At 34.2% G+C, this 8,850-nt stretch overlaps 2 non-coding genes across 2 annotated transcripts; both read right to left on the bottom strand.

Moving 5' to 3' along the window:
* Window positions 1–526: 526 nt before the first annotated feature.
* Window positions 527–606, bottom strand: LOC147537076 (small nucleolar RNA R38). The gene has a single exon (XR_015226835.1). It is a non-coding gene; the product is annotated as a small nucleolar RNA R38 (small nucleolar RNA).
* A 9-nt stretch (window positions 607–615) lies between these two features.
* LOC147537075 (small nucleolar RNA snoR20a) lies at window positions 616–688 on the bottom strand. Its single transcript, XR_015226788.1, has one exon. It is a non-coding gene; the product is annotated as a small nucleolar RNA snoR20a (small nucleolar RNA).
* Window positions 689–8,850: the final 8,162 nt, after the last annotated feature.

Genomic DNA, 8,850 nt, shown 5'->3' with positions numbered 1-8,850 from the left:
TCTTAGCTTAGTTGGTTCAGAATATGAGTAAAGACGTAACTTAGCTGATTTATGCATTTTATTTGTCTTAACCCTTTTGCAAGGGCACACACATTACACTTACACACACTTTATCTTCTCACCTATAATCTCATTGGCAAACTCTTCCACCTTCCTATGCTTCATCTCATTATCCCATCTACATATACTAAGAAAACAACCACTAAGACACTAACAACACTAAGGAATACATCACCATGGCTCAAACAAGATGATCTACCAACTAATTTTTTGTAAAAATATTCTTTCCGTCACATAATTTCTAAGCAAATCATCAATGGGTCGGAACCAAATAACATAATTAGTCTAGCATAATTTAGGACAAAGACTCTATGGTAGATAATCAATACCATATTTTCACCAAAAAATCAGACTTGAGATCAATTCAAATGAACTACTAGAAGCAATATAAATACATATTGAGAGATTAAGAATCTAACTATACAAATTACATGCATTCATATAGATTTGTTTAGAAAACAACGTTTTATGTGTCCGATTAAAATTAAACAGCATAAATATCAGGCAGGGATAACAGTTAATTTTGAATTCTCATCATCCACAAAACACTGTGAAGCCTCATACCGTCCTAGTTCATGAGTTTCTTCAACATATTGAAATTAAGTAACCAAACATCATCATCAAAGGCCATTGAATTGTTCAAAAACATAAACAAAGATCAACCAACAATTCAAAAGTTCCGAACTTTGAAACCTAGAAACAGGAATTAAATTTTTCTGTTTCATCTTAAACATAAAAAAATGTAAAACCAACATATTGCTGGAGTTTAAGAATAGAGAACGCAAAAAACTAGGGTTTACAATTGTAAGTAAGACATCGTTTTATCATCTATAGAGTTTTGAAAGTAGGAGAGGGATTTAGAGTTTTGATTAGACTATGTTGAATAGGTTCTTTCTTTTCCCATGAGGCTTTCTGACTGGAGAAAGGAAAGTTACGTAAGCTTTCGAAGGCTCTATGAAGAGAATCTTGCAGATATTAGGGAAATGTTATATACGCTTACCGTTTTTACCCTATATACTCACCGTTATCTACACTCACCCCTTATACCCATTTTTACCCAAATACACCCTCTTATCACTTCACTCACATTTTGGTCAAAACCCTTGACCAACTTGTTATGCTTTTCTTCGGTAACATGAAACCGACACCTAACTCAAATGTTCAGAGAGATAGAACCGATAAATAATACAACTTGTCGGTACCATCCTACCGACAGATAACAGAAAGCAACATTCGAAGGTCTTTAATAAATTTTCTATCAGTAAAAGATAAATAAAATATTTTTATGATCATAAATTGATAAAATAAACTTTTCATCATTTTATTATGTCAATTGCAGAATTACTCAACTAATATTGTGTCACACTGTTCATAAGAGGAACATTTGGGTCAAAGATTAAATCTCCATTGACAATATGTCTTTCATATAAATCAAACCATCTCATAGCAGCGACACTTGCATATCGTTTCCATTGTTTTGAAAAGGTTGGAAGTGGAGCATCGACTTTTAGGTTTACTCTGACAAAATGTGTGCTTCCTATGTATCCAAGACATATAATTTTATGCTTCTCGCCTTCATTTGGACCATCAAATAATGGAAAGAAAGTCTGAGACCCGGACTTTGCCAAGTGAATAAAGATACAATTATAATGCGTTGATAAGACTTCAAGACAAAAAGGACTCAAGTACCAAAACGGTTCCTCTACGAATGGATTGATCATCCTACATTATTTAGGGAAATAAAAAAAATAAGTAGGTTCTCCACTCTACAAAATTCCAACATTGTTGTTTGCATATCGGTAAGACACAACCGACAGATTACACAACACATCGACATTGTCAAACTGAGTAGTTCCATTACATGTCGGTGGCTTCGTGTCGACTTGTAATACAACGGTTCGGTCTGATACCTCCGATAGGTTATCTTCTTTGCTTTTTGCTCTTCAAGAATAACATCACTTTCACTTAAGAAAAACTTAAAACGAAGATTCATGGATGTTTACGTACTTTTTTAGTGGGCGATTCTTTAGTTTTCATAATTTTATTTGGATCAAAATAAGGATATGAAGTTTCACCCTTTTCCACTGTTTTCACCGTTGAAACACCAATAAAAACCTTCAAACTTTTGAACATGACCTGGTAGCAAGATAACTGTTTGACTTTGGATGTTTCTACTCACAAAAAAACTTAAACTGGTGGGGGTATAGATGTGGTTGATTTTTGGATGTTTGATTTTTAGGTTTTCTTTAATGAGCTTGACAAATATTGACTTGTGAGTGTGAGTAAATTTGGCTCGGTCAAATCAAATTAACCAAGTCAACCCTAATGTGAGTGTGGCGGGTAAAAACGGTGAATGTATATAAAATTTCCCAAAAAAAAGTCACAGAGCCTCAAGAAATAAAGTTTTATAGGCGCCTCCAGCTTTTAATTTTTCGAAAGCGCCCCCGACCATTTGTAAGTACTATAAAACCGTTGTTGAATGTTAGCAAGATTTTGTACGAGAATAGTATCCGATTCCGTGATCACTTTTTAAGGCATGATTTTAGGATTTTGAACAAACCGCCGCAAGATTTTAGGATTTAACTTGATCAACAAGTTAGGGTTTTGCTGCTTCTATATCAATCCGGAGGAGGATTGTCGAACCCTAGTAATTATCACGTAGTAGCTAAAATAATAATATGTTCTGGTGGGACGAAGAAGAAAAAGTAGAAGATGAAAAAGACAGGATTAGTGAGTTACCACTAGACATTATTCATCGTATCCACTCTCTTACTGAGTTGAGAGAAGCCATCCAGACTTGTATTTTATCTAAAAGATGGAGGTATGTTTGGAAATCTCTTCCGTATCTAAATTTCATTCGCCAATATAGTCATTTAAGTTTCCGTCGTCGTCGCACATATATTCATAAAGTTGAGTTTTGTGATTTTGTTGATAATTTATTAAATCTTCGAGACGATCCTTGTCCTATTTCGAGCTTTTGTTTAAGATATGATGATTCTTTGTTTAAACTTCCAAATCATGGTATTTCTAAATGTATTGAAACCAACAACCTTGAAGTACTATATCTTGATTATCTCAGAGGTGACATAATATATCAATTACCTCTTGTTTCCATATTCACTTCGAAATCGTTGAGGATATTAAAGTTGAAATATGCTTATAACCATTCTGATTTTCGAAAGCTTGAAATACCGAATTCAATAAGTTTACCTAGGCTAGAGAAACTTACTCTTGGAGGGTTTCGTCTAGATGAAGATGAAGATTTTAAGAAGATCTTGTTGAATTGTCATGTTCTTGAGTCATTGTCGTTTGATCTTTGCATGTTCAGTCAAAACAATCTTGAGATATCATCTCCCCATCTTAAGCATTTAAAAATGTATCATTGTGAATACAATTCCTCCGAAGACGGCCGACATATATGTACTATAAACATAAATGCTCAAAACCTCTTGTCTTGCAGATGCATTTATCCTAAATTTTTCCAGTCTTACTATTCATCTTATCCAGACATTCAAAAGTCTCTTGAATTTCGATCCGTGATTTGTGAATCGTTGGAGACATTTAAGTTAAAAACCTTTCGTAATTCTAAACTTTGCTCAATGTTTTTACCTAAGCTCAAGAAACTTGTTCTAGTTGGTCTTGAAGGTTAGACTGATGCTCTTAACGGTATGTTTTCAAGTTGTCCACTTCTTGAATCAGTGTCTCTAAAAAAATGTGAGTTTGGTGACAACATCCTTGATATTTGTGGTCTTCAACTTAAGCATTTGGAAATTTGTAGGGGAGCTGCTGAATCGATCAAGTTATATGCTCCAAATCTCAGATCACTTCAATTTGATAGTTTGGAATGGAAATACTTTGAGACAGGGAACTTTAGCACATTAGTTAATGCTAATATTGACTTGGAATTCGCCAAAGCAAGAGATACTTTTAAGTGTGAAACACCAAATATTGATGATCAGACGAGAAAATTATATTTACGACCCATTGTTAAATTACTTAGAGCTTTTCATAAAGTGAAAGTTCTAACATTATCATATTTAGTCATTATGTTACTCTCAGAAGCTCCGTCATTATTAGATAATCTACTTGAGTTTCGTAACCTTACATGTTTGGAGCTCAAGACGTGGCTCTTGCGAGACTCCATCAATGTAATATCACACTTACTTGAGATATCTCCTAACGTAGAGTCTCTTATTATGAGGATAAATTCGGGGGATGATAACGAATTGAAACTAATAAAAGTCTCGCTCCAAGGATGCAACTTCCATCACCTTAAAGAGGTCGTGATTTATGGTCCAGGTCCATCTCTATATATTGATAACTATAAAGGTTATGAATATCTTATGTTTGTAACAAGACTGTTGAAGAAGGCCAACAATTTGTAGAATGTTACACTAAATTTGTTTCGGTATGAAGAATTAAAAGAAGCTGCTCGAGTTTGGTCAAAACCCTTGACCAACTTGTTATGCTTTTCTTCGGTAACATGAAACCGACACCTAACTCAAATGTTCAGAGAGATAGAACCGATAAATAATACAACTTGTCGGTACCATCCTACCGACAGATAACAGAAAGCAACATTGGAAGTTCTTTAATAAATTTTCTATCACTAAGAAGATAAATAAAATATTTTTATGATCATAAATTGATAAAATAAACTTTTCATCATTTTATTATGTCAATTGCAGAATTACTCAACTAATATTATGTCACACTGTTCATAAGAGGAACGCTTGGGTCAAAGATTAAATCTCCATTGACAATATGTCTTCATATAAATCAAACCATCTCATAGCAGCGACACTTGCATATCGTTTCCATTGTTTTGAAAAGGTTGGAAGTGGAGCATCGACTTTTAAGTTTACTCTGACAAAATGTGTGCTTCCTATGTATCCAAGACATATAATTTTATGCTTCTCGCCTTCATTTGGACCATCAAATAATGGAAAGAAAGTCTGAGATCCGGACTTTGCCAAGTGAATAAAGATACAATTATAGTGCGTTGATAAGACTTGATGACAAAAAAGGACTCAAGTACCAAAACGGTTCCTCTACGAATGGAGTGATCATCCTACATTATTTAGGGAAATAAAAAAAATAAGTAGGTTCTCCACTCTACAAAATTCCAACATTGTTGTTTGCATATCGGTAAGACACAACCGACAGATTACACAACACATCGACATTGTCAAACTGAGTAGTTCCATTACATGTCGGTAGCTTCGTGTCGACTTGTAATACAACGGTTCGGTCTGATACCTCCGATAGGTTATCTTCTTTGCTTTTTGCTCTTCAAGAATAACATCACTTTCACTTAAGAAAAACTTAAAACGAAGATTCATGGATGTTTACGTACTTTTTTAGTGGGCGATTCTTTAGTTTTCATAATTTTATTTGGATCAAAATAAGGATATGAAGTTTCACCATTTTCCACTGTTTTCACCGTTGAAACACCAATAAAAACCTTCAAACTTTTGAACATGACCTGGTAGCAAGATAACTGTTTGACTTTGGATGTTTCTACTCACAAAAAAACTTAAACTGGTGGGGGTATAGATGTGGTTGATTTTTGGATGTTTGATTTTTAGGTTTTCTTTAATGAGCTTGACAAATATTGACTTGTGAGTGTGAGTAAATTTGGCTCGGTCAAATCAAATTAACCAAGTCAACCCTAATGTGAGTGTGGCGGGTAAAAACGGTGAATGTATATAAAATTTCCCAAAAAAAAGTCACAGAGCCTCAAGAAATAAAGTTTTATAGGCGCCTCCAGCTTTTAATTTTTCGAAAGCGCCCCCGACCATTTGTAAGTACTATAAAACCGTTGCTGAATGTTAGCAAGATTTTGTACGAGAATAGTATCCGATTCCGTGATCACTTTTTAAGGCATGATTTTAGGATTTTGAACAAACCGCCGCAAGATTTTAGGATTTAACTTGATCAACAAGTTAGGGTTTTGCTGCTTCTATATCAATCCGGAGGAGGATTGTCGAACCCTAGTAATTATCACGTAGTAGCTAAAATAATAATATGTTCTGGTGGGACGAAGAAGAAAAAGTAGAAGATGAAAAAGACAGGATTAGTGAGTTACCACTAGACATTATTCATCGATCCACTCTCTTACTGAGTTGAGAGAAGCCATCCAGACTTGTATTTTATCTAAAAGATGGAGGTATGTTTGGAAATCTCTTCCGTATCTAAATTTCATTCGCCAATATAGTCATTTAAGTTTCCGTCGTCGTCGCACATATATTCATAAAGTTGAGTTTTGTGATTTTGTTGATAATTTATTAAATCTTCGAGACGATCCTTGTCCTATTTCGAGCTTTTGTTTAAGATATGATGATTCTTTGTTTAAACTTCCAAATCATGGTATTTCTAAATGTATTGAAACCAACAACCTTGAAGTACTATATCTTGATTATCTCAGAGGTGACATAATATATCAATTACCTCTTGTTTCCATATTCACTTCGAAATCGTTGAGGATATTAAAGTTGAAATATGCTTATAACCATTCTGATTTTCGAAAGCTTGAAATACCGAATTCAATAAGTTTACCTAGGCTAGAGAAACTTACTCTTGGAGGGTTTCGTCTAGATGAAGATGAAGATTTTAAGAAGATCTTGTTGAATTGTCATGTTCTTGAGTCATTGTCGTTTGATCTTTGCATGTTCAGTCAAAACAATCTTGAGATATCATCTCCCCATCTTAAGCATTTAAAAATGTATCATTGTGAATACAATTCCTCCGAAGACGGCCGACATATATGTACTATAAACATAAATGCTCAAAACCTCTTGTCTTGCAGATGCATTTATCCTAAATTTTTCCAGTCTTACTATTCATCTTATCCAGACATTCAAAAGTCTCTTGAATTTCGATCCGTGATTTGTGAATCGTTGGAGACATTTAAGTTAAAAACCTTTCGTAATTCTAAACTTTGCTCAATGTTTTTACCTAAGCTCAAGAAACTTGTTCTAGTTGGTCTTGAAGGTTAGACTGATGCTCTTAACGGTATGTTTTCAAGTTGTCCACTTCTTGAATCAGTGTCTCTAAAAAAATGTGAGTTTGGTGACAACATCCTTGATATTTGTGGTCTTCAACTTAAGCATTTGGAAATTTGTAGGGGAGCTGCTGAATCGATCAAGTTATATGCTCCAAATCTCAGATCACTTCAATTTGATAGTTTGGAATGGAAATACTTTGAGACAGGGAACTTTAGCACATTAGTTAATGCTAATATTGACTTGGAATTCGCCAAAGCAAGAGATACTTTTAAGTGTGAAACACCAAATATTGATGATCAGACGAGAAAATTATATTTACGACCCATTGTTAAATTACTTAGAGCTTTTCATAAAGTGAAAGTTCTAACATTATCATATTTAGTCATTATGTTACTCTCAGAAGCTCCGTCATTATTAGATAATCTACTTGAGTTTCGTAACCTTACATGTTTGGAGCTCAAGACGTGGCTCTTGCGAGACTCCATCAATGTAATATCACACTTACTTGAGATATCTCCTAACGTAGAGTCTCTTATTATGAGGATAAATTCGGGGGATGATAACGAATTGAAACTAATAAAAGTCTCGCTCCAAGGATGCAACTTCCATCACCTTAAAGAGGTCGTGATTTATGGTCCAGGTCCATCTCTATATATTGATAACTATAAAGGTTATGAATATCTTATGTTTGTAACAAGACTGTTGAAGAAGGCCAACAATTTGTAGAATGTTACACTAAATTTGTTTCGGTATGAAGAATTAAAAGAAGCTGCTCGAGTTTGGTCAAAACCCTTGACCAACTTGTTATGCTTTTCTTCGGTAACATGAAACCGACACCTAACTCAAATGTTCAGAGAGATAGAACCGATAAATAATACAACTTGTCGGTACCATCCTACCGACAGATAACAGAAAGCAACATTGGAAGTTCTTTAATAAATTTTCTATCACTAAGAAGATAAATAAAATATTTTTATGATCATAAATTGATAAAATAAACTTTTCATCATTTTATTATGTCAATTGCAGAATTACTCAACTAATATTATGTCACACTGTTCATAAGAGGAACGCTTGGGTCAAAGATTAAATCTCCATTGACAATATGTCTTCATATAAATCAAACCATCTCATAGCAGCGACACTTGCATATCGTTTCCATTGTTTTGAAAAGGTTGGAAGTGGAGCATCGACTTTTAAGTTTACTCTGACAAAATGTGTGCTTCCTATGTATCCAAGACATATAATTTTATGCTTCTCGCCTTCATTTGGACCATCAAATAATGGAAAGAAAGTCTGAGATCCGGACTTTGCCAAGTGAATAAAGATACAATTATAGTGCGTTGATAAGACTTGATGACAAAAAAGGACTCAAGTACCAAAACGGTTCCTCTACGAATGGAGTGATCATCCTACATTATTTAGGGAAATAAAAAAAATAAGTAGGTTCTCCACTCTACAAAATTCCAACATTGTTGTTTGCATATCGGTAAGACACAACCGACAGATTACACAACACATCGACATTGTCAAACTGAGTAGTTCCATTACATGTCGGTAGCTTCGTGTCGACTTGTAATACAACGGTTCGGTCTGATACCTCCGATAGGTTATCTTCTTTGCTTTTTGCTCTTCAAGAATAACATCACTTTCACTTAAGAAAAACTTAAAACGAAGATTCATGGATGTTTACGTACTTTTTTAGTGGGCGATTCTTTAGTTTTCATAATTTTATTTGGATCAAAATAAGGATATGAAGTTTCACCATTTTCCACTGTTTTCA

Source organism: Eschscholzia californica, unplaced genomic scaffold (assembly GCF_041429995.1).
Source record: "Eschscholzia californica isolate CP2 unplaced genomic scaffold, dmEscCali1.0.p SCAF_5, whole genome shotgun sequence".
NCBI classification, from domain to species: Eukaryota; Viridiplantae; Streptophyta; class Magnoliopsida; order Ranunculales; family Papaveraceae; genus Eschscholzia; species Eschscholzia californica.
This window is presented reverse-complemented; position numbering and strand designations above follow the sequence as displayed.